The 25,257-nt window shown below is 39.6% G+C and overlaps 1 protein-coding gene and 1 long non-coding RNA gene across 8 annotated transcripts in view; one reads left to right on the forward strand and one right to left on the reverse strand.

Annotated features, from left to right (window-relative positions):
• DLC1 (DLC1 Rho GTPase activating protein) overlaps positions 1–25,257 on the reverse strand; it is a 404,379-nt gene that overhangs the window by 121,838 nt on the left and 257,284 nt on the right. The gene's annotated exons all lie outside the window — the stretch shown is intronic.
• Positions 1–25,257, forward strand: part of LOC309619685 — a 141,156-nt gene that overhangs the window by 61,149 nt on the left and 54,750 nt on the right. The window lies entirely within an intron of this gene.

Here is a 25,257-nt window from a genome sequence, read left to right on the forward strand (position 1 = left end):
TGAGTCTCCCTGACTCTTTGTAGCTTTGGGAAATGCTTGGACTTTGGTCTGAGGGAAGATTCTAGTTCACTTTAGTAGATTGTCCTGGGTATAGACTTGATTGCTTTTGAGCTTTCCTCAAGTGGTTCAAATCAAAGTCTTGAGTACAAACCAAATTGGAACCTCAAGGACTAATACTATGAGGTAGTAACTGCCACTATCAACCATGGCAAATAATTGGGCACAAGTGAGAAACAGTTCATTAGTACTCTGTGTAGACTATGGCGAACAGGGACGGGACTGATTACTGAGCTTAATCTGAATTTCCTGCTTGCTTCAGTGAAAATATTAACAAACACAACTCATCCTAGTTCTACATGTAGTCTCACATGCTGATTAGTCAACAAGACCTGTATCACCATATCATTACTGCTACTTCTCTCCTATTCAGCTACCAGGAGGCCACTTCTTCTCTTATGCTCCTCCCCCTTTTATTTAAGCCCTAATCCACATCATTTCAGAGCTCACGGGGCAGAAACCCAGAGGCCTGAGAGTCTAGGGACAGGAATCTCAGTGGATTTCCTAGATGATGAATTTGAGGCTGGGAGAAGTTTGTGGTTTGCCCAGTTTCACACAGTAAGTTAACGGCAGAGTAGAGTGTGTGCACTATTTTCTCAAGTCCATTCATTACCATTAGATAAAAACTCAAGATACAGGCTCTATGGTCATGTTGATTCCTTTAACAACAATCAATGCACACTCTCAGGGGGATAGACCTATGCGTTGCAAGACATGATAAAAGATAAATTAAGTTTTTTGGATATTCAATATCTGTAGTTATACCATGGCTAATTTATTGTGACACTGGCTACTGTTTTAAGACTCATCTCACATTTAGGCATGACATACAAAGAGATAAATTATTTAAAAACTCATTTTACACAACTATTTTGATGGCTTTTGTATTTCATTGAATGGACTTTGGCCTGTATATTCTGGTATTTATGTAGCGGGTGTTTGCGCTGGACTTAGTCTTAGGCGTGAGAAGGTACTTTACTGAATGTCTCTACCCTGTTCCTTTCCCTTCATTTTTTTCATTAGTAAATGGGATAATTGTAATATTTCAGAGAGCTGTTAGGAAGGCTACAACAGAGTATGTATATCAGGGTACTTTGTAAACTCTAAATCTATATACAGACATGAATAACTCTTGTTGCAACAAAACTGAAGGGGCTATGGTAACGACCTACTAAGTTCTTGTTCTAATATTATTATTAGAGATTTCTTCTCTTTGAATCTGTATATTTGGCAAAAGGGTGTTCTGAAACATGCTTTATTTCCTCTATTGTGACTCATGGTTCCTTTTTAAGGAGTTTCCTGTTCATATTAACAGGAAACACACAATTACCATAGAACATGTAAACAAAATTAAAAAGAGAAAAAATTTGCAAATTATGTATTCGAGGATTCATATCTAGAATACATGAAGCACTCATAACTCAATAATTAAAAGACAACCCAGTTAAAAATTAGGCAAAGGATCTGGATGGACATTTCTTCAGGGAAGGCATACAAATGGCCAATAAGCATAAAAAGATGATCAGCAGTATTAGCCATGAATACAGAATGGGAAATGTAAATCAAAAACACAAAAAGATACCATGTCACACCTGCTAGGATGGCTATAATCAAGAAGACAGACAATAACATTTGTTGGTGAGGATGTGGACAACTTGGAACTCTCATACACTGCTGATGAGAATGTAAAATGCTGCTGCTGCTTTGGAAAACAGCCTGGTAGAGCCTCACAAGGTTAAACACAGAGTTATCATATGATCCAGCAATTTCACTCTTAGGTATATACCCAAGAGAAATGAAAATATATGTATACACAACAACTTGTATAAGAATGTTCATAGTAGTATAACTTATAATAGCCCAAAGCAGAAACAACCCAAATGTCTATCTACTGAAAGATGGATAAATAAAATGTGGTATATACATATAATGGAGTATTTGGTAGTAAAAAGAAATAAAGTACTGACACATGCTACATATTATGAACCTTGAAAACTTTAAGTGAAAGAAGCCAGTCGTAAAGAACCATATTTTGCATAATTCTATTTATATGAAATATTCAGAATAGACAAATCCATAGAAAGCAAAAGTAGATGAGTAGTTGCCTAGGAAGAGGGGGCAGGGAGAGGTTGGGGGAAAAAAGGAGAGTGACTCCTGAGAGGCACAGGGTTTCTTTCCTTTCCTTTATTCCCTCTATCTTTGTTTCCCAACTTTATTTAGATAAAGTTGATTTATAACATTGTGTAAATTTAAGGTATACAACATGTTGATTCGATCTAGGGTTTCTTTATGAGGTGAGGAAATGCTCTAAAATTGCACAACTCTGTGAATATACTAAAAATTATTTGGATTATACACTTTAAAAAGGTGATTTGTACAGTATGTGAATTATATCTCAATAAAGCTTTTGAGAGATGGTGGGGAGGGGAAATATCCTTCTTTTTCCTGGATTCTAAATTGCATTTTTCCTTAGGAATAATGGATGACTTCACAAGATGCAGGAAGCAAGCTCTCTACCTCCAGACTGATGAAGAGAACCTGGGCCCTAGAAACTAATGATAAATTCTGGAAGTGTTCATTTCCTTCAAATTGGTGACTTGCAGTTATCGGAAACATTTCTATCTTAGACCAGATGGATTAGTAAAATGAATTTGGTGCCGTGCAGACCAAAGAAACTAATGGCCAAAAGCTTTGATGCTGTCAAACAACTAAGCAAATAACACATTAGATGAAAAGAAAACAGATGCACAGACACCACCAAGGGAGGCTTTGATCTCCTCTGCGGTGACTGCAAGCTCCTAAAGGACACTGAAGGCTGTTGCTTTTCCTAATGAGCCTCCCCTGCCTTATTAGGGTAAGTGACTTCATGTGCACCAAACAGGCGGGAAACTGCACTGCCTTCTAAGAGGGGACTTTGAAGTTTTACTGATACTAACCAATAAACCATTTCTTGCACTCTCAGCCAGTAAATAGTGATTATAGGATATCTTCAAAAATACTATATTTAGCCTCTGCTGGTGTGAACAGAAGGTGCACCAGAAAGGGTTGCAGCCAAAAGTCAAGAACACCTTGGAAGTCCTAATCAGACTCATGCAGCAGTTTGCTTTTTCTAGTTTATTGCCCTTTTTTTTTTTTAAGCTTAAAAGTCATTGTTTGTCTCATGATACTGGTAATTTCAACAGTAAATCGTAAAGCAAGGTTAGGTTGTGATGCATCTAGGAGAGCGCACGTCACTCCTCTTTTAGGTTTTGACACTTGGGGAGTTGAGGGAAGACAGGCTGCTTACGTGGAGTGTTTGGAGTATGTGTAGAGGTGGCTTCGATCCAGATAGACAGAGTTTTCAGGATTACATCACGAAGAAACACCACACCAGAGGGTTGTAAGATTTGCCACTTTGCTTGTGGTTGAAGAAGGGGCTGGTGGGTCACTGTGTCACATGCACACGTGACTAACAGGGGAGAGACACTGGGGCCAGGATACCCAGCACAGGAGAAAGCGGGGCTCGCCTGTCACAGGACTTGTGCACTACACAAATAAGTGCCTGACCTTCAAGTTCTTTAAATTCGTGGTTTTACTGCTGAGCCTCGATGTCTTTTAAATCCTGACAGGAAGACAAAAAAAAAAAATCAAGAGAGGGTTTTTATTTTTGTTAACTGATGGAGATGATTGCCATTTTCTGTCTAATGTATCACCAAAGAGCAACAGCCTTGGGGTCAAACGAATTTGGTCAGAATCGTAGATTCACCATCGACTACTGTATATACATTTGGGCAAATTACTTAACCTTCTTACTCTTCCATGACCTCATTTATTAAATGAGCTGGTCTCTAGTGTTTCTATTCTTCTAAATATTTTAAATTAAAAAAGATACAGATAAGTTATTAATTCCTAATTTACAAAAGGAATATGTGTTCTTCGCAGAAAATTTAGAAAGCACAGAGAATCAAAGAGTTGGAAATTTCTTTCACTTTTCTTGGTCACTGATTCTTTATAATCTTGTACGTTTCAAGTCAAAGATTATTAGAACAGGGAGGTATGGCAGCAGTTATCTTGTCCAACCCTCTCATTTAACAGATGAGGAGCCTGAGATACGACTTCTCCAAGGTCGTACAGCATACTTGATTGAGCACATCACTGTGCTCAAATTAGTTTAAAATGTCTTGTCTCCTAATTGTTTGCAAATGGCATTTTTTGATCTTCCCCTTGAATGTTCTCTACAAAAGTGGGAAATTTGAACCATCATTTCTTCTATACAGGTATGCCTTGGTTGCATTTTCTTCACAAAGGGAATCTTTGTAACTTTTTAAAAATATATATATCTGTGTCCAGCTGCTGATGTCTCCAGAAAACACAAATAACCCAAGAATCCCTGAATATCTGGCATATCCAATTTAGCCCGCTATGTGTACGTTGGTTCACTCTAAGTCTGTCACAATGGCCCTTCTTCTTGAGTTCTTATTTCTTTAATCAGTGTGGTGGCAGCTGTTCTCCTAAATAGAGAGGTGGCCCTATCTCACTTGGCCATTGGTGTCTGCAGCAGACACAGTATGGGGTCAGGGGTAAAGCAGTATCAGGAGAGGAAAGAGCCAAGCTTACGGGGTGGGGGATAATGACAGTTCTGGAGCAATGAATGTTGAAGCTGGGCTGGGGGATGGTGTGTGGGGACAGATTAAGATTCTCGTTCTCTGCAGTCAGCCACACACACTAACTATGTAGCCAGTGTTGTTGCTGTTGTTGTTTTTTTTTTGGACGCTCTGTGCAGCATGTGGGATCTTAGTTCCCAGACCAGGGATCGAACCCATGCCCTCTGCAGTGGAAGTGTGGAGTCTTAACCACTGGACCGCCAGGGAAGCCCCTGTGTAGCCATTCTTACTTCTTTCTTTCCCATTCTAACCTGACGATTCAACTAAAGTCACAGGGTGTGAAGACAGCCACGGCCAGAAGGCTACCCGCCCATTACCCGCCTTCATTTCAAGCGAGTTAAAGTTGCCTTGGCGATTGTAAAAGACTCGTTTGCTTCATCATTTCTGGAATTTTAAAGTCAAGTACAAGTTAGTGCTGTACATTCATAAAATACCACATTGTATTAGGGTTCTTAAAAATAGCTATTTATTTCATTTTATTGTCTTCTTCTGTAATAGGTGAAAACTCTTTTTAACATGAAAGAAATAAAGCTCTTCCATTATTAGTTCTGTTTGTTTTCTCTGAAGGAGCAATAATAGTTTGGGAGAAATAATGGAATATTTAGCAAAATAAAGTATTAAAAGTACAGTATTTATTCATATTTTTGACTACTGCTAAATAGGTATTTTACAACTCTGGTTTATATTTTTTTACGGCCCTTGGCCATTGTTATCCCCACTTCAGACAGATACTCCTATTTTCAACTGAGAGAAATTTCAATACATTTTTAGCATGTTCTCTTTCTTCCTAACAGTTAACATTTTTTTCTCAAAACATAAGGTATTTTAAAGACTATTATTTTTAATATTTTATTCAGATCATGGAGTATATTCCATAGAAGGAAATTTGCATAGGATAAGAATGTACTCGGTAGGAATTTCAAATAAACGTCCTATAATCCCACAATCAATATGTACCTCATCTTCTATCACAGTGCTTCAGTTTCAATAAAATATTTAAACACATAAATGAAGGTGTAATAATTTGGCCTGTCATCTGGATATTTCATCAATGCAATGTTTTGATATTTCGATATGCCTGAGTTGTTCATTTTCATGAAGCTGTTTGATATTAAATAAACATGATCTTCATATGCCATAAATCCTTAGAGCAAGGGAGTCTGGGATTGAGGATCTGGTTGCAGGGAGATGAATTCTATTGGTTTACTGTCTCTTTCTGAGGCTAACATCATAACACTGAATGCCACAAAGTCTCAACCACTCAACAAGCTATAACAATTAAATGTTTTCTTTGTCTTTTTTTTCTTTCTTATTTTTAAAATAATGGGGTATATTCAAGGCAATGTAAAACCTTGAATCACACTGCAGTTATTTTTCACACAACTTATTTGTGTGTATTCAAAAAAACTGGTAATAGCACGCAATTCACTCTAAGCTAGATACTGGTCCCTCATCCATTAGTTGAAGACAAACACAGGTTCCAATAAAACATTTAGTAGGTAGCTGGGTAATTCAGGACAGGTCTATTTCAAGCCCATTTCCTGTTTACATAAGTATCCTAGTCTAATTCTAATTAGCATCCTGAAATCAGCCTTAATTAGTACTTATATTTTGGCTATGTAGTTGTTAATTTAAGACGACACAGACTATGAAGAAAAGATCTGTATATATGGAGATCTGAAGACAATACTACAAATGAAGAAAACTGTTTCTAAGCACTACAATCTCAGAGCAAAGGAGGCTATCCAGGAGAACATCTGTTAAGTGGTAGAAATACCTTTGCTTGGTTCCTTTTTTTAAACATCTATCTTAGGCTGAACTTAAAACAATGGTGCATGTACGTTGCATTTGTCAAATGAACATTGGAGAGTTGTATGGATTAAATTTTGAAGCCACACTTAACCAGAAAAGGCACACAAATGCTGAAAAGTTGAATTTTGTGGGGTCGGTTTGGCATGGGATCCCGGCAAAGAAAAGAGTTATGTATTAAGAAAAAAAAGTCCAAATTACTGACTTATAAATAATGTTGTTTTAAAAGAAGACAAACCAGAAATTATTTTGAGACCTTTAGTTAAAAGTATGTATGGACGGTCAAGACTGAATTCTGGGGCCTGTAGTCCTGACCAGCCTTATCTGTTAAGCACTGCTCTTATTCTGCTTCTTTCAGAAAAGGAAAGAGAAGGAAAACCTCACTTCCCGAGTGCTGGCTGTGTTCCAGACACTACAGTCAGAGGATGACCTGAGGAGTTGTCTCATTTAAACACCATCACCATTCTATAAATTAGACATTATTGTGCCTATTTTTGAGGTGAATCACAAAACTAAGATTCAGAAAAGTTAAGTATCTTGCCCAGGCCATTCAGCTATTAAACTACTGAGACAAAATCTGAACCTAACTCTTATTTATTCCAAAGCCCATGTTCTTTGCTGTTTACACATTTTGCAGCCTCTAAAAGTTGGTCTGAATTGATAAGGCAGAGGCTGAATTCTGAGCGGAGTCAGGAGCCCATGAGACAGTGAAGCCAGGCTACCTGGGACGGGCTTTGCTCTGGGGACAGAGAAGTGGGTGGGAAGTGGTGCTCCTCTGCATCCCAGTGGTGGAGAAGACTTCACGCTCCTGCTGCTGACCTGCGAGCGCTCTGTACTATGTACAGGAGTCACCTGTACTATGCAGGTAGGACAATCTTCATTACTGTGCACGTCACACTCAAAGCACCAATTACCATGGTATGTTAATATTAAAAGGTAAGGTAGGAGATTGGTTCAAGATGGCGGAGTAGAAGGACGTGCTCTCACTCCCTCTTGCGAGAACACCGGGATCACAACTAGCTGAACAATCATAGACAGGAAGACACTGGAACTCACCAAAAAAGATACCCCACATCCAAAGACAAAGGAGAAGCCACAATGAGACGGTAGGAGGGGCGCAATCACAACAAAATCAAATCCCGTAACTGTCAGGTGGGTGACTCACAGACTGGAGAACACTTATACCACAGAAGTCCACCCACTGGAGTGAAGGTTCTGAGCCCCATGTCAGGCTTCCCAACCTGGGGGTCCGGCAACGGGAGGAGGAATTCCTAGAGAATCAGACTTTGAAGGCTAGCGGGATTTGACTGCAGGACTTTGACAGGACTGGGGGAAACAGAGACTCCACTCTTGGAGGGCACACACAAAGTAGTGTGCACATCGGGACCCAGGGGAAGGAGCAGTGACCCCATAGGAGACTGAACCAGACCTACCTGCCAGTGTTGGAGGGTCTCCTGTAGAGGCGGGGGGTGGCTGTGTCTCACTGTGAGGACAAGGACACTGGCAGCAGAAGTTCTGGGAAGTACTCCTTGGCATGAGTCCTCCCAGAGTCCTCCATTAGCCCCACCAAAGAGCCTGGGTAGGCTCCAGTGTTGGGTCACCTCAGGCCAAACAACCAATAGGGACGGAACCCGGCCCCACCCATGAGCAGACAAGTGGATTAAAGTTTTACTGAGCTCTGCCCACCAGAGCAACAGCCAGCTCTACCCACCACTACCCACCATTACTGAGCTCTACCCACCAGTTTCCCTCCCATCGGGAGACTTGCACAAGCCTCTTAGATAGCCTCATCCACCAGAGGGCAGACAGCAGAAGCAAGAAGAACTACAATCCTGCAGCCTGGGGAACAGAAACCACATTCACAGAAAGACAGACAAGATGAAAAGGCAGAAGGCTATGTACCAGATGAAGGAACAAGATAAGACCCCAGAAAAACAACTAACTGAAGTGGAGATAGGCAACATTCCAGAAAAAGAATTCAGAATAATGACAGTGAAGATGATCCAGGACCTTGGAAAAAAATGGAGACAAAGATTGAGAAGATGCAAGAAATGTTTAACAAAGACCTAGAAGAATTAAAGAACAAATACCTAGAAGAATTAAAGAACAAACAAACAGAGATGAACAATACAATCACTGAAATGAAAAATACACTAGAAGGAATCAATAGCAGAATAACTGAGGCAGAAGAATGGATAAGTGACCTGGAAGACAGAATGGTGGAATTCACTTATGCGGAACAGAATAAAGAAAAAAGAATGAAAAGAGATGAAGACAGCCTAAGAGACCCCTGGGACAACATTAAATGCAACAACATTTGCATTATAGGGGTCCCAGAAAGAGAACAGAGAGAGAAAGGACCTGAGAAAATATTTGAAGAGATTATAGTCAAAACTTCCCTAACATGGGAAAGGAAATAGCCACCCAAGTCCAGGAAGCGCAGACAGTCCCAGGCAGGATAAACCCAAGGAGAAACACGCCAAGACACATAGTAATCAAACTGGCAAAAATTAAAGACAAAGAAAAATTATTGAAAGCAACAGAGGAAAAATGACAAATAACATACGAGGGAACTCCCATAAGGTTAACAGCTGATTTCTCAGCGAAACTCTACAAGCCAGAAAGGAGTGGCATGACATATTTAAAGTGATGAAAGGGAAGAACCTACAACCAAGATTACTCTGCCTGGCAAGGATCTCATTCAGATCCGATGGAGAAACTAAAACCTTTACAGACAAGCAAAAGCTAAGAAAATTCAGCACCACCAAACCAACTCTACAAATGCTAAAGACACTTCTCTAAGTGGGAAACACAAGAGAAGAAAAGGACCTACAAAAACAAATCCATAACAATTAAGAAAATGGTAATAGGAACATACATATTGATAATTACCTTAAACATGAATGGATTAAATGCTTCAATCAAAAGACACAGTCTTGCTGAATAGATAGAAAAAAAGACCCATATATATGCTGTCTACAAGAGACCCACTTCAGACCTAGGGACACATACAGACTGAAAGTGAGAGGATGGAAAAAGATATTCCATGCAAATGGAAATCAAAAGAAGGCTGGAGTAGCAATACTCATATCAGATAAAATAGACTTTAAAATAAAGAATGTTACAAGAGACAAGGAAGGACACTACATAATGATCAAGGGATTAATCCAAGAAGAAGATATAACAATTACAAATATATATGCACCCAACATAGGAGCACCTCAAAACATAAGGCAACTGCTAACACCTATAAAAGAGGAAATAGACAGTAACACAATAATAGTGGGGGACTTTAACACCTCACTTACACCAAAGGACAGATCATCCAAACAGAAAATTAATAAACAGAAGCTTTAAATGACACAATAGACCAGATAGATTTAATTGATATCTATAGGACATTCCATCCAAAAACAGCAGATTACACTTTCTTGTCAAGTGTGCACAGAACATTCTCCAGGAGAGATCACATCTTGGGTCACAAATCAAGCCTCAGTAAATTTAAGAAAACTGAAATTATATCAAGCATCTTTTCTGACCACAACGCTATGAGATTAGAAATCAATTACAGGGAAAAAAACGTAAAAAACACAAACACATGGAGGCTAAACAATACATTACTAAATAACCAAGAGATCACTGATGAAATCAAAAAATATCTAGAGACAAATGACAACGAAAACACGATGATCCAAAACCTATGGGATGCAGCAAAAGCAGTTCTAAGAGGGAAGTTTATAGCAATACAAGCCTACCTCAAGAAACAAGAAAAATCTCAAATAAACAATCTAACCTTACACCTACAGGCACTAGAGAAAGAAGAACAAAGAAAACCCAAAGTTAGTAAAGGAAAGAAATCATGAAGATCAGAGTAGAAATAAATGAAATAGAAACACAGAAAACAATAGCAAAGATCAATAAAACTAAAAGTTGGTTCTTTGAGAAGATAAACAAAATTGATAAACCATTAGCCAGACTTATCAAGAAAAAGAGGGAGAAGACTCAAATCAATAAAATTAGAAATGAAAAAGGAAAAGATACAACAGACACCACAGAAATACAAAGCGCCCTAAGAGACTACTACAAGCAACTCTATTGCAATGAAATGGACAACCTGGAAGAAATGGACAAATTCTTAGAAAGGTATAACCTTCCAAGACTGAACCAGGAAGAAATAGAAAATATGAACAGACCAATTACAAGTAATGAAATTGAAACTGTGATTAAAAATCTTCCAACAAACAAAAGTCCAGGACCAGATGGTTTCACAGGTGAATTCTATCAAACATTTAGAGAAGAGCTAACACCTACCCTTCTCAAACTCTTCCAAAAAATTGCAGAGGAAGGAACACTCCCAAACTCATTCTATGAGGCCACCATCACCCTGATACCAAAACCAGACCAAGATGCTACAAAAAAAGAAAATTAGAGACCAATATCACTGATGAACATAGATGCAAAAATCCTCAATAAAATACTAGCAAACAGAATCTAACAACACATTAAAAGGATCACACACCATGATCAAGTGGGATTTATCCCAGGGATTCAAGGATTCTTCAGTATATGCAAATCAATCAATGTGATACACCATATTAACAAGTTTAAGAATAAAAACCATATGATCATCTCAACAGATGTAGAAAAAGCTTTTGACAAAATTCAACACCCACTTATGATAAAAACTCTCCAGAAAGTGGGCATAGAGGGAACCTATGTCAACATAATAAAGGCCATATATGACAAACCCACAGCAAACATCATTCTCAGTGATGAAAAACTGAAAGCATTTCCTCTAAGATCAGGAACAAGACAAGGATGTTCACTCTCACCACTATTATTCAACATAGTTTTGGAAGTCCTAGCCACTGCCATCAGAGAAGAAAAAGAAATAAAAGGAATCCAAATCGGAAAAGAAGAGCTAAAGCTGTCACTGTTTGCAGATGATATGCTACTATACATAGAGAATCCTAAAGATGCTACCAGAAAACTATTAGAGCTAGTCAATGAATCTGGTAAAGTAGCAGGATACAAAATTAATGCACAGAAATCTCTTGCATTCCTGTACACTAATGATGAAAAATCTGGAAGAGAAATTAAGGAAACATTCCCATTTACCACTGCAACAAAAAGAATAAAATACCTAGGAATAAACCTACCTAGGGAAACAAAAAACCTTTATGTAGAAAACTATAAGACACTGATGAAAGAAATTAAAGATGATACAAACAGATGGAGAGATATACCATGTTCTTGGATTGGAAGAATCAATATTGTGAAAATGACTATACTACCCAAAGGAATCTACAGATTCAATGCAATCCCTATCAAATTACCAATGGCATTTTTTACAGAACTAGAATAAAAACTCTTAAAATTTGTATGGAGACCGAAAAGACCCCGAATAGCCAAAGCAGTCTTGAGGGAAAAAAATGGAACTGGAGGAATCAGACTCCCTGTCTTCAGACTATACTACAAAGCTACAGTAATCAAGACAATATGGTACTGGCACAAAAACAGAAATATACATCAATGGCACAGGATAGAAAGCGCAGAGATAAACCCCCGCACCTATGGTCAACTAATCTATAACAAAGGAGGCAAGGATATACAATGGAGAAAAGACAGTCTCTTCAATAAGTGGTGCTGGGAAAACTGGACAGCTACATGCAAAAGAATGAAGTTAGAACACTCCCTAACACCATACACGAAAAGAAACTCAAATTGGATTACAGACCTAAATGTAAGACTGGACACTATAAAACTCTTAGAGGAAAACATAGGAAGAACACTCTTTGACATAAATCACAGCAAGATCTTTTTTGATCTACCTCCTGGAGTAATGGAAATAAAAACAAAAATAAACAAATGGGACCTAATGAAACTTAACAGCTTTTGCACAGCAAAGGAAACCATAAACAAGAGAAAAAGACAACCCTCAGAATGGGAGAAAATATTTGCAAACGAATCAACGGACAAAGGATTAATCTCCAAAATATATAAACAGCTCATGGAGCTCAAAATTAAAGAAACAAACAACCCAATCCAAAAATGGGCAGAAGATCTAAATAGACATTTCTCCAAAGAAGACATACAGATGGCCAAGAAGCACATGAAAAGATGCTCAACATCACTAATTATTAGAGAAATGCAAATCAAAACTACAATGAGGTATCACCTCACACCAGTTAGAATGGGCATCATCAGAAAATCTACAAACAACGAATGCTGGAGAGAGTGTGGAGAAAAGGGAACCCTCTTGCACTGTTGGTGGGAATGTAAATTGATACAGCCGCTATGGAGAACAGTATGGAGGTTCCTTAAAAAACTAAAAATAGAATTACCACATGACCCAGCAATCCCACCACTGGGCATATACCCAGAGAAAACCATAATTCAGAAAGACACATGCACCCCAATGTTCACTGCAGCACTATTTACAATAGCCAGGGCATGGAAGCAACCTAAATGCCCATCGACAGACGAATGGATAAAGAAGTTGTGGTACAGGGCTTCCCTGGTGGCGCAGTGGTTGAGAATCTGCCTGCTAATGCAGGGGACACAGGTTCGAGCCCTGGTCTGGGAAGATCCCACATGCCACGGAGCGGCTGGGCCCGTGAGCCACAACTACTGAGCCTGCGCGTCTGGAGCCTGTGCCCCGCAACGGGAGGGGCTGCGATAGTGAAAGGCCCGCGCACCGCAATGAAGAGCGGTCCCCGCACCGCGATGAAGAGTGGCCCCCACTTGCCACAACTAGAGGAAGCCCTCGCACGAACCGAAGACCCAGCACAGCCAAAAATAAATAAATAAATAAAAATAAAAGTAGCTATAAAATTAAAAAAAAAAAAAAAAAGAAGTTGTGGTACATATATACAATGGAATATTACTCAGCCATAAAAAGGAACGAAACTGGGTCATTTGTAGAGACGTGGATGGATCTAGAGACTGTCATACAGAGTAAGTCAGAAAGAGAAAAACAAATATCATATATTAATGCATATACGTGGAACCTAGAAAAATGGTACAGATGAACCAGTTTGCAGGGCAGAAATTGAGACACAGATATAGAGAACAAACGTATGGACACCAAGGGGGGAATGCAGCGGGGGCATGGGGATGGTGGTGTGATGTATTGGGAGATTGGGATTGACATGTATACACTAATATGTATAAAATGGATGACTAATAAGAACCTGCTGTATAAAAAAAAAAGTAAAATAAAATTCAAAAATTCAAAAAAAAAGCTGCTATTATGTATAACTGATTCACTTTGCTGTACACCTGAAATTAATACAACATTGTAAACAACTATACCCGAATAAAAATTTAAAAAAAGAAGGAAAAAAAAAAGGGAAGGTAAAGTTTAGCAGATTTAAAGCAATAAAAATAAAACATTTAAAAATGGATTAGGGCTTCCCTGGTGGCGCAGTGGTTGAGAATCTGCCTGCCAGTGTGGGGAACGCGGGTTCGAGCCCTGGTCTGGGAGGATCCCACATGCTGCGGAGCGACTGGGCCCGTGCGCCACAACTACTGAGCCTGCGCGTCTGGAGCCTGTGCTCCGCAACAAGAGAGGCCGCGATAGTGAGAGGCCCACGCAACGCGATGAAGAGTGGTCCCCGCTTGCCACAACTAGAGAAAGCCCTCGCACAGAAATGAAGACCCAACACAGCAATCAATCAATCAATCAATCAATCATTAAGAATGTGAATTAAAAAAAAAAAAAGGATTAATTTGTGTACTTTTAACATTTGCTGCATCATATCAGCCATAGTTTTCCCCAAAGGAAAGTCAAGGTGTTTCGAGCATATAAATATGCTGTACAGGGGTGTATAACACATTTGATTAACAGGCAATTTACTCATGATAGCTCATATCTTCTGGCCATTTTTATTGTGATAGGATCTTATACAGCATTTAATAATAAAAGCATGTTTGAGGTTGCTTGCATTTTTATAAGCATATCCATTTAGTAATGAAAAGCTGGGAGTAAGGCAATAAAAGGAACAGGTATACTTTATCTTTTAGTCTAATTTTACAGATGAAGATGCAGTATCTAATGTCTCTTTGACTATGGAGTGACATTCGATGGGCCAAAGACAATGGTGGCCTTATTTACATTTATAAAATGAGGTAATAACAGCTAAATGCTGGTCTAAAGCTGGTACCTCTTTGCTCTGGGAGCTATAAGGAAAATGTGGGGAGAATGTACTGCATTTCCCTCAAAGTTTAAGGCCAAAAGGAAATTTGTATATTCAACTAACTTATCATTTTCATCTTTGCAGAATGATAAATTTCTTCAATGAGTGATATTCTGAGCCTGTGTATAAAAATATCAATCTGGGGCTAATTTGTGTTAATTTTCTTGTGCAGTAGAAATAGATGAGATGTTAAAGGACAGATCCTCCTAAACTGAAATTTAACAATAATTATTCCATAGGTTTAACCCAGAGGATAACTAGAGTCTTTTTTTAGCTGAAAGATAATTAAACCTTCTCCCAGAAATCACTCTCTTGGAGGATATTTCCTAAGAAATGGAGCCAGATGGCTCACCATTACCCACCAGGCCACAGTAATAAGTCAATTTGGACAAATTGCCATGTACACATTCAGCCCTGGCGGCCTTTAATTTCTAACAGGTTTAAAAGCATCCATTAAAACAAAAGAGAGGAGAAAGGACTATAAATAGCTGACAGTTTTTAGAAGGATTGTTTGAAGACTAGAACCTTGAATACTTATTATACAAAACGCTAATAGTAGGAAGCAGGAAGAAGCAGTAAAAGGTAAAGTGAAATTTAAAAACCTACAATTAAGGTAGTACCCATTTTTTGACGTTAAAATGGAACCCATTTTTGAAATTTTGAATAATTTATTTATAGTAAATCTAAAATATATTCTGTTAACATAAAACATTTAAAACCATGTAAAATAGAAGAAATCATTAATTTACTTAAAGATTAAAAGAATGCATAAGGCAGGCTCTACTGTGGTGTTCCAGCGGTGGAAAATATTGCAAAATCAAAGTGTGTAAGTCTTTCTTTGCATATAATCTCTTCAAGTCTCATTCACTTTTTTAACATTGTTGCAGATTCTTGATTTTCTGTAAACTTCAAGGATTATATTTATTACTTCAGTTCTTTGTAACAACCTTAGTTCCAGTCGACTGCCATCAGTGAATGACATTATTATACCTTAACTAATGAGAAATGTGATTATAAGATTCTGTCTGCTCCTCTTTGTAAATTGATGTTAAAAACAGAATTAAAACTTAAAATCCCCAACCCCCTAATTAGGCTGTCAACCTTGTCATAGAGTTGCTTTGCCCACATCCATAGGAAATTACCTATATAATGTCCCCAGTGGGAAAAAAAAATAGTAATTCATTTGAGTGTATTAAACCATAGATTCTTGGATTATTTTTAAAAATTTATTAATCTCTGACAATATTCCTTTTACAACTCTGAGCCAGGTACGTCTTATTGTATGTGTTTTGGAGATGGATTCAAAAGAATAAATTAGAGATATTTAGGATAAATTTTGTGCAGGGCAATGATTAATTACTTTTTATTATGAGTTTATTGAAATAAATACAACCTGAGGTTGATATTACAATCTCATCTCTCTCTAATAAAAGAATTTACTACTTGCCTGGGTGAACTGTTAGGTTCTGGAAAAACAAAGCTATAGCTAGATATTCTTGGCTTCTAGGAGTCAGGGGGATAAAGAAGACCTGGTTGGTTCTGAAAATAATTTGACCTTTCTAAAATAAGAAATAAAATACAAAGCATTGAGCCTTTTCAGATATCAAGTTTTTTCTCTGTGAAATGAGGAGACTGATGGCTTAGACGGCTTCAAGGTCCCTTCCAACCCTAATCTTCCGTGATTATATACCAATTATCCTTATACGGAAACCCTTACATCCTTTCAGGTGTTTTGATTGTTCAAAGGACCTGCAGTACATTGGACAGAACCAGGCACAATGATCCAGGCATAGAGGCGCTCACATTGTACAAGGGGAGGACAAAGCTTTCTATTGCTCAGATTTCTCAAATTTTCTTGGAGTTTCTGACCACACAGGAGAAATATTTATAGTATTTCTAGAGTAGAGCAGTCAGAGTCACACATCTCTTCTTGGGTTATAACTGATCAATTTTAAACAGTATGCACCTAATACATATGCTGGAAGAATGAATGAATGAATGAATGAACAGGTAAAAGTATCATTCTGACATCCTCTGGAAAAAGTTAATAAATACTGGGTAGCTCTATGCTCTTAAACATTCAGGTTTGCATGTATTTTCATTTTTATCCCAAATCAAGTTCTTCGTGTGTGTGTGTGTGTGTGTGTATAAATATGCATATGTTAACACATGTATTTATATTGGTATACAGAAGCAATTTATTTTTTATTATTATTTATTATTTTATTTATTTATTTACTTATTTATTTATTTTTTGGGCTGCGTTGGGTCTTCGTTGCTGCACGCGGGCTTTCTCTAGTTGCCGTGAGCGGGGGCTCCTCTTTGTTGCGGTGCACGGGCTTCTCATTGTGGTGGCTTCTCTTGTTGTGGAGCATGGGCTCTAGGCGTGCGGGCTTCAGTAGTTGTGGCGCGCGGGCTCTAGAGCTCAGGCTCAGTAGTTGTGGCGCACGGGCTTAGTTGCTCCGCGGCATGTGGGATCTTCCCGGACCAGGGCTCGAACCTGGGTCCCCTGCATTGGCAGGCGGATTCTTAACCACTGCGCCACCAGAGAAGTCCGCAATTTATGTTTTTAAAGGAAATCTAAAAAGAAAAAAATCTCTCTATATATACTCTGTGATAATATAAAACTAAAACCTATCAGCTCACTAAACTAATTTTGATCATCTTTCCTCTCCCTATGTTAGACTTGAACCTCTGCTAACCCACACAAAACCATCGAGGAGATTAGAAAATGTGCCCTCTCAGGAGACACTGCCCCATAAGTATGTGGCTTAGTGAGGTATTAGTACCTTTTAACAAAGTAGAAAAAAGCTTCCATTTCTCTGGTGGAGCTGCTCCCCTCCAAGGTTTGGAGATCTGAGGACAGTCTGGACTTCAGTTCCCAGGGGTCCTCTTGGCTGGGAGCCCTTGAGCAGGGCCACTGCTGCCCCACCGTGGCCCTGAGTTATACAGTTAGCAACTGGAATCAGCTTAATTTCCTGGAAGCTCATAAAAACTGTTCCTCTCCAGAACCCTCAGAAGCTGAGCAGTCATTTGCTGAGCCTACTGTGTGCCTGGCACTCTGCTGGGAGGTATGGGACTGTATAAGTGAAGGGAAGACAGGTTCCTGCCTTCAGAGCACAGTCTGGTTGGAAAGTCAAAACAAAACTAGGCAACGTGGTGTGACTGGAAGTCTGGTTCTGAATACACAACCACTCGGTTTTTCTCTTTCTTCTTTATATAAAAAGGAGATTGGGCAGGAGGATTTTGAGTGTATCGACTTAGGGCAATAGGTTTCTTATCTCTGATCTACAAAGAACAATTTCCACACGTCATATCTAGTGTTCGTGGTGAAGATACAACTACAAGAGTAGCTGTGATGTGCAGATGGCTGGGGAGGCGTCCGAGATTAAGGATTTAATGTTCAATCCTTGGAGAAGACTGGGGAGAATATTCCAGTATTGGGACGCTGTGAGCAAAGGCACAAATGTGGGAATTGCTACAAGATGTGTGTGAAACACTGAAAAGCCCAAGGTAACTGAAGCAGGTGTCAAGGTTGGGTTATACAGGGGAAGGCAGATACGGCAAGACCAGACTGGGGTCTGCCATTCCACCCTCTCCAACGGATCCCAGGCACATAATTGTCAAATGATTTGATATTGTTTGGGGACATAAGTTGGATCTGTCGCCATAGAGCAGCCTTCCTCAGTGTGATATGTTCCAGGACTGAATTCGGGATCCTGGCCAACATTATACCATATTCTAAGCACCCAATGAAACAATTACCCAGCTCAGACACAGAAACACACATACACACACACACACACACACACACACACACACAGACCTCAAGAGGGAAACAATCCTGATCTGTAATCTCAGGCCTGTGCCATGTTCTCTACTTCAAAGAAGAATCCAGTGAGGGGAAGTATTAGAAATGGGAAGTTTTCCAGAAGAAGAGTGTTAAAATATTGGCTCCTGCAGAATTGTAACCCAGAGAGAAATGTTCTCCTCAAACAACAAAACAACTTACAAAGTGGCTTGAAGTCAGTCGGAGAGAAAGCAGAGTTTGGGAGGTGAGCCAAGGAGCGTGCATTTCTGTAATGCTTGTTCTGGTGCCAGTGATAAACATGAGTGCATCCCTCCAGCCCTCTGGCCACTGAGAGCTATCTAAGTGGCTGCAATGCTCTCTAAACATAAATAATCTTAATCTTCAAATGAACAGTAGACACATGGGAACAAGATTAGGGAGACTTTTTTCCTTAGCCCTTTATGGAAACTTCCAGAGGAACAAACTTCAGCCTACTATGGAAATTTCACTTGAAGTAGATGTTTCTGGAGACCCGGGTGTATCTCTGTGCAGTTTACCAGACTGGACTTGCTCTTTTCCCATAATAGTGTCCTCTAAGCCACAGAAGCTTTAAAAGAAGTAAAGGGCTTAACCAGATTCAAAGGCGCAGAAAGGGCTGGTTGTTCAAAGGAATAGGAAAATGACCTTTGTCTGAGTCATGTGATGGTTCATCTAGTCTTCCTTAAGATGTTTTTAATTTTGGTGGAGGAAAAGGATACAATAATCACTTGGCAATTTTTTTTTTAGCAACTTTGGACAACCAAGTTATTCATGACCGATTTTTATTCAAATGGAAATATAGGCATTCTCTTTAATTTCATAGTATCTTTGCTCTGGTGGGGAAAACCCCCGGATGGGTAAAATCTGAACCTTTCCTGAAGATGCACATTACCAGCATAGATCAGGCTGTTTGCTTCACACTGTCACACTGGCAGCAGGTAAGGGTGGTTCGGCATGCAAACTATTCAATTATGAATAGTTTTGGATAGTATTAGGCTCTCTCTTCTAAACGGATTCAGGAGGCTGAGAAAGACAGGGTAAGAAAGGCCAAAGAAGGGACTGAAGAGAAAAGGGATAAATAAATCTATGAGGAGAGAGAGAGAGGCAGACAGCTGGGAAGGAAAGGAGAAAAGCACTGGGGCTTTTCTACATCTACATTATTCTTGCACAGACTCAAAGTCTAGTTGTGAAAAACTGCACTTCCACAAGGGGGGCTTTGGGAGGTCAAATTGCGGATTTCTACTGTCCCTGTATGCACACTTTGAACTTCTCTTCACCTGAAATAAAAGCAGATGTTCAGATATTATCCCAAGAGGTGAGAAGGGCTTTCAGTTAAGACTTAAGGTCACTTAGGAAGGTATTATTATGCAAATTTCTATGGTAAACACCTTTCGTGCAAACAAGCAGGAGACAATATCACACTTGCATACAAGTTTTCCCAGGCTAAAATTCCCAACCTGATTTGGGGTACATTTTTCTTTTTCCTTTGGTTTCTTTTTCCTCAGTTCCTGGTCTTCAAACTCATTATACCCTTTCGTATGTTTTTATATTCTAGCTCAGGTTCAACTGTAGACCATAAAAGGAAGAGATCTGGAAAATTAATATTTTGGTAAGAGGCTCTATGGATGTAGCAGAGAAAACAGAAGAAAAGCTTTTTCCCTTTCCTTCTTCATCCCCACCCCCTCCCCAGGCTGCTGGTGGAGAATCTCCCTCTTGGTGACCACACCCCGCCAGGTGGTGAGGTCTCCTTCTTAGGGGACCCTGCTGAGCTGTTAGGAAACAGGAGGCATTAGCACACCACTCCCTATTTTTCAGGGGCCAATTAGCCGGTTTGGACTCTCCAGGCTGTTGGTCCCTTTCATTCCTCCTTTAGCAGCTTGCCTCTGGTAGTCTCCCACGCTTCATTAACAGGGGTAAGGTTCAGATCTGCCCCTGTGTCTCCCTTAGGGGCGCTGATGGGAGTGTCCTTGGGGAAGGCAATCAAAGCCACTGAATGGATATGTGTGGATTACCTATGGATTAGGATTATCTAAACCAGTGGTTTTCAATCCTTTTAACTAGGAGTCCTTTTACAGATTAAAAAACAAAAACAGAAACAAAAACTTGTGCACCCTGACAGGACAGTAATTATACTGTTTGTGTCTGTTGACGAAGGCGAGCATGTGCTCAGACAAAAGAAAGGCTTGTTCATCTTGTCTTCTTGGTCTTCAAACACATTCTGTTCCCCCGCCAACTCCTCTTGGAAAGAGATCTTTCCTAGGGCATCAATACTCTGAATTCCTTGTGGTTCAGATTCAAGCAAAGCAATGAAGATTTACAGGAGAAACCTGGTATCTATCATCTGTTGGAAACTCTTACTGACACACAAATACGGATTGTTGAGATATTTTGGAATAATGAAAACTAAATACCAAGGGAAAAGGAAAGAAAAATCTCTTTCCATTTCATGATAGGTGTTTCCATGTGTGAAGGCTTAAATTTGAAGATGGTTAATGATTTTCTTGCTCAGTGATGATTCAATATATGTGTGAATCCAAAGAAACTGAAATCAACTTTAGAGTGCTGATATTATGGAGAGTATGACCCTAACGTGTTTTTAGCATTATTGTTGCCTAGGTAGTGACTGGCTTCAGGGTGGGAATTTCAGGGTACAAGTAGAAGGCATGCTAATATCAGGAACAGTTGCAAAAACATGCATGGTACTAAAAGAGCAAACTTTTTTTTTCCTGTGCTATGATCCATATTTGTTTTCTCTTTGTTCACTGCTTTGCAAATTGTTCTGAGTATTTGGACTCCATCTTCTCTCAACAGATAACTTTGTCTTCATCATCAAGAAAATAGAGATGATCAGGTGTGAACTACTTCAAGTTATTAGCGACATCTGCATTCTTGGAACCAAAAAAGCTGCTCTTGTCTTTCCATGGATTCTTATACTTCCTCATTTTTTCCTATCTGCTGGTCACTCCCAAATAGGTATCTCCTGCCCCATCTTCTCTTTCCAGTTTAGACTCAGATACGCATCTGACCACTGGCCATATGCACCGGGAAGGTCACAGGCACCTCATACTCACGTCTTCCTCCTTAACCTGCTTCTCCTCCAGAATTCCTCATCTCACTGGGACCACCATTCCTTCAAGCATCCAGGGTAGGAACCTGGTGGTAAAACTAGACTTCTCTCTTTCCTTCACTCCACACTCTCGAGTATTAATGTTAATATTCCAGGTATTATTTTACTTTCTAAATATTTATCAAATCCATCCCCTACTGAGGAGCCCAGCTAAACTTCCTTCATGCAGGCTCTTGTAGTCTTTGCCCTGGATGCTTACAGGGACACTTCATGACTCTCCACTGCCTAAAAATAAGGTCCCTGCCTGTTCTTGTGACATTCAAGACTTTTCATGACTTTCCGTTTCCACTTTCATCTGCCACTTTCCCTGGTCCACTTCACCAAACTGCACATACCAAGCGATTGCTTTTCTTCTTCTACTTGAAATCTCCTCCCTACCTTTCTTCATCTGATTGACTCTAACCCACCTTCTCTGACTCTTATGACCAAGCTAAGTGCCAGTCCTCTGCGACCCTATGATACCTTGTACATACCTGTCTTTTATCACCTGTATGTTACATTACATTCTAATTATCTGTTAATTCATATTCCCTCCCACATTTTCCCCCTCCCTTTGATGCTTTCAGTCAAGAAGACAGATGGTTGCCTACACTGTGATGCAATTTTTTGATTTTAGAAAAAATGCTGGAAATTTTTGACATACTTTAATTGAGAGCTGAGCTCTAGTCTCCCTACCCCCTTGAATTACCAAGATTACCCCCCAAGATTACCACTTGCTTATGACCCACAGAATGTGGCTGCGTGACTTCTAAGGTTTGGTCAGAAGAGGTGATGCTGCTTGGCCTTGTTCTCTGGGCCATTCGTTTTGGGGCCCTGTTCTGCCTGGTAAGAAGTCTGACTACCCTGAGGTCACCCCGCTGGGAGGAAGCCCAGATCATATATGAAGAGGCCACGTGTAGGTGCTCTGTTGAGCCCCAGCCGAGGTGCCAGCTGACCTCAAGTATCAAAACCACCAGCCTTTGAAACTTCCCAGCTGAGGCCCCAGATCTTGTAAAGCCGAGGCCCCTGTGTTCATCCTAACTCCTGACCCACACACTCTGGGAACATCATTAATGACTGTTTTACACCGTGGCGTTTGGGGTGGTTTTGCAGAGATGGTAACCGAAACACATACCCAGAGCAGTAATCTGCTCATTAACTCTGTATTGGTTCGTCACTGATCTCTCCTCCTCATTCTTTCATTGTGCTTCTGGAATCACATCCTAAATAAGCTAATGTACCCACATTATTGTCTCAGGGACTTTTTTAAAAAGGGAAATACAGGTTAATGTAAATCCCAGCCCCTACCTTCAGAAGTTATTCAGGTGGATGCAAAACATTTAAAAATGCTTTAAATAACACATTAAACAAGCTATAGTGGTCTTAAGAAAGCACAATTACTAGAGAAGGCAAAGTAGCCTGCTTTACCTCCAAGGCTAAATACCAAATACTAAAGGCTTAAGGAGTGCAGTAACAACTTTTGCCCAGAACTGAGATTTTTAGAGGCTGTTTGCAAAGATGGCAAATTAAAAGAAAGAATTGAGGTTAATGATATGTTTTCATTTATTTTTCATTTGGAGAAAAAAATAACTTTCTTTCCAAAAGTCTGAAAGCATGCCTTTAAAATATCTTAGATTTTCTTTTTCTATAGGATTCTCAGGTAACTATTTAGAAAAGACTGATTTGACCAAGAGAGAATTAGGAATTAAGATGGCAATAACTTCACTTAACCCTTAGTGTTGAGTGAAGTTATTGATAATTCAACATATACAGTGTTCCTCCTTTTACTGGGTAGATTCAGTCATATGGCAGCATTATGGATTGTGTGTTTGTGTGTGTGTGTGTGTGTGTGTGTGTGTATCTCGTCTAAAATAGAAGAATTTGATGCTTCAAAAGCATTAGGAAATGAAGACCACTCAGAAGTCTTATTGAATGAAGAGTCCAGAGAGAGGTTGACCTCAATCTAGTATTCATAATAAAGATACCCAGGAAACTATGACTGTTTTACATGACCACATTCCATCATCCAACATTCACCTGCAGACCACTGCCTCGCTCATTTCTTTACCACGTTTATCTGAGTTACTGTTTGAATATCTGGAGATAGTCTGGGGAGAAGGGCTATGTCCCAGGGTCTAGAACAGCCCCTGACACATATTTATAGTATTTGCTGAATGAATAAAGCAGTGCATAAGGTGATGCATCCCATCATTTAGATCATAAATACTGTTCATTCCTGTTTTGTTGTCAGTACAGTGCCCCACCTAGAAGTGACCTTGATTGCAAAACTATAATGAACAAAACCCAGACTGAGTGTCTCTCATCAACACAGGCCGAAACAGCCTCCTCTGTTAACGAGCATACCATCCTGATATCCCGTGTCCTTAACCACGTTGCAAGGAGTTTCACCTACTGCCCAGAAAGGAGCAAGCAAGTTGCTTTTTTAAAGTAAGTATTTAATGCAAGACCACTGCAAGTAGAGAAAAAAAGAGGTAAAAATATGGCTGAAATGATGGCAAGGATTCATGACTTGGTTGGATGCCAAGTAAAAGTCAGCTCCAGTTGTTCCATTAACAGTCCAAACTTCAGGCACAGCCAGACATTACTATCTGCTTGTGCAATTTGGCACAGTTGCTACTAGGTCAGGATTATAATTGCAAAGCTAGTACAGCCAATACTTTGCCCTGCAGGATCCACTATAGAAGATACAACACCTTTTTAAAAGAGCGACACACTGTATGCAATTATAGTAACTGTTAACACTTACAGAACGCTGAGAATATGCCAGGAAGCTTTCTAAGTGCTTTGATTAAAGTGACTCCTTTCACCCTCACAACAACCTTATGTGGTAGATGAGTTAATATCATGCCCATTTCACAGATGAGGACACTAAGGCACAGAGAGGTTAAGTAACCTGTTCATACTTACCCACGTTGTAAGTGGCAGAATGGGGATTCAAGCCCCGTAAGTCTGCCTCCAAGATCCATGCTTTTAATTGCCACCCGCTACTGCTTCTGACAACCACAGTGGCACCTGCCCTGATGCAGTGCAAAGGCCTGACTGTGAATATATGTTACGAGTACACTCAAACAGGTGCAAAATATAGACCTGCTTTACCTCCAAGGCTAAATACCAAACGCTGAAGGCTAACAATGGTGCTAAAATAATTTTCTAACCCAACTAGGCAATATTTTGTTAGTATTGTAACTAGCCTCATGGTCCTACCTGAAACTGCTCAAAGTTAAATGTTCTTTCTGGTCTGCAATTCATCTTAGTGGGATATTGTTTATTGCAAATCTAGTAAATAACATGTAAATACTCAGATGTAGTTTTGCAGTCACATGAGACCATGCCTCTGCTCTCTATCACCTCTAGTTATGAAGCAAAAGGCAAACCATTTGATAATGAAGCTCCAGGAAGGCAGGGACCTGGTTAGTCTTGGTCATCAGCTGTATTTGCACAGAGCGGGGGGCTCAATAGGTAACTGAAGCACCTCTTACGTCATGTTGCCCAGAATTTCCTCACACCAGTCTCCTTCCTCTCATCCTCCTCCCAGTTCTTGTTCCCGTATCATCAGCATCCTCACTTAATTGTTAACATACTCTCTTATATCCC

Source organism: Balaenoptera borealis, assembly GCF_965194805.1.
Source record: "Balaenoptera borealis genome assembly, chromosome: 21".
NCBI lineage: Eukaryota > Metazoa > Chordata > Mammalia > Artiodactyla > Balaenopteridae > Balaenoptera > Balaenoptera borealis.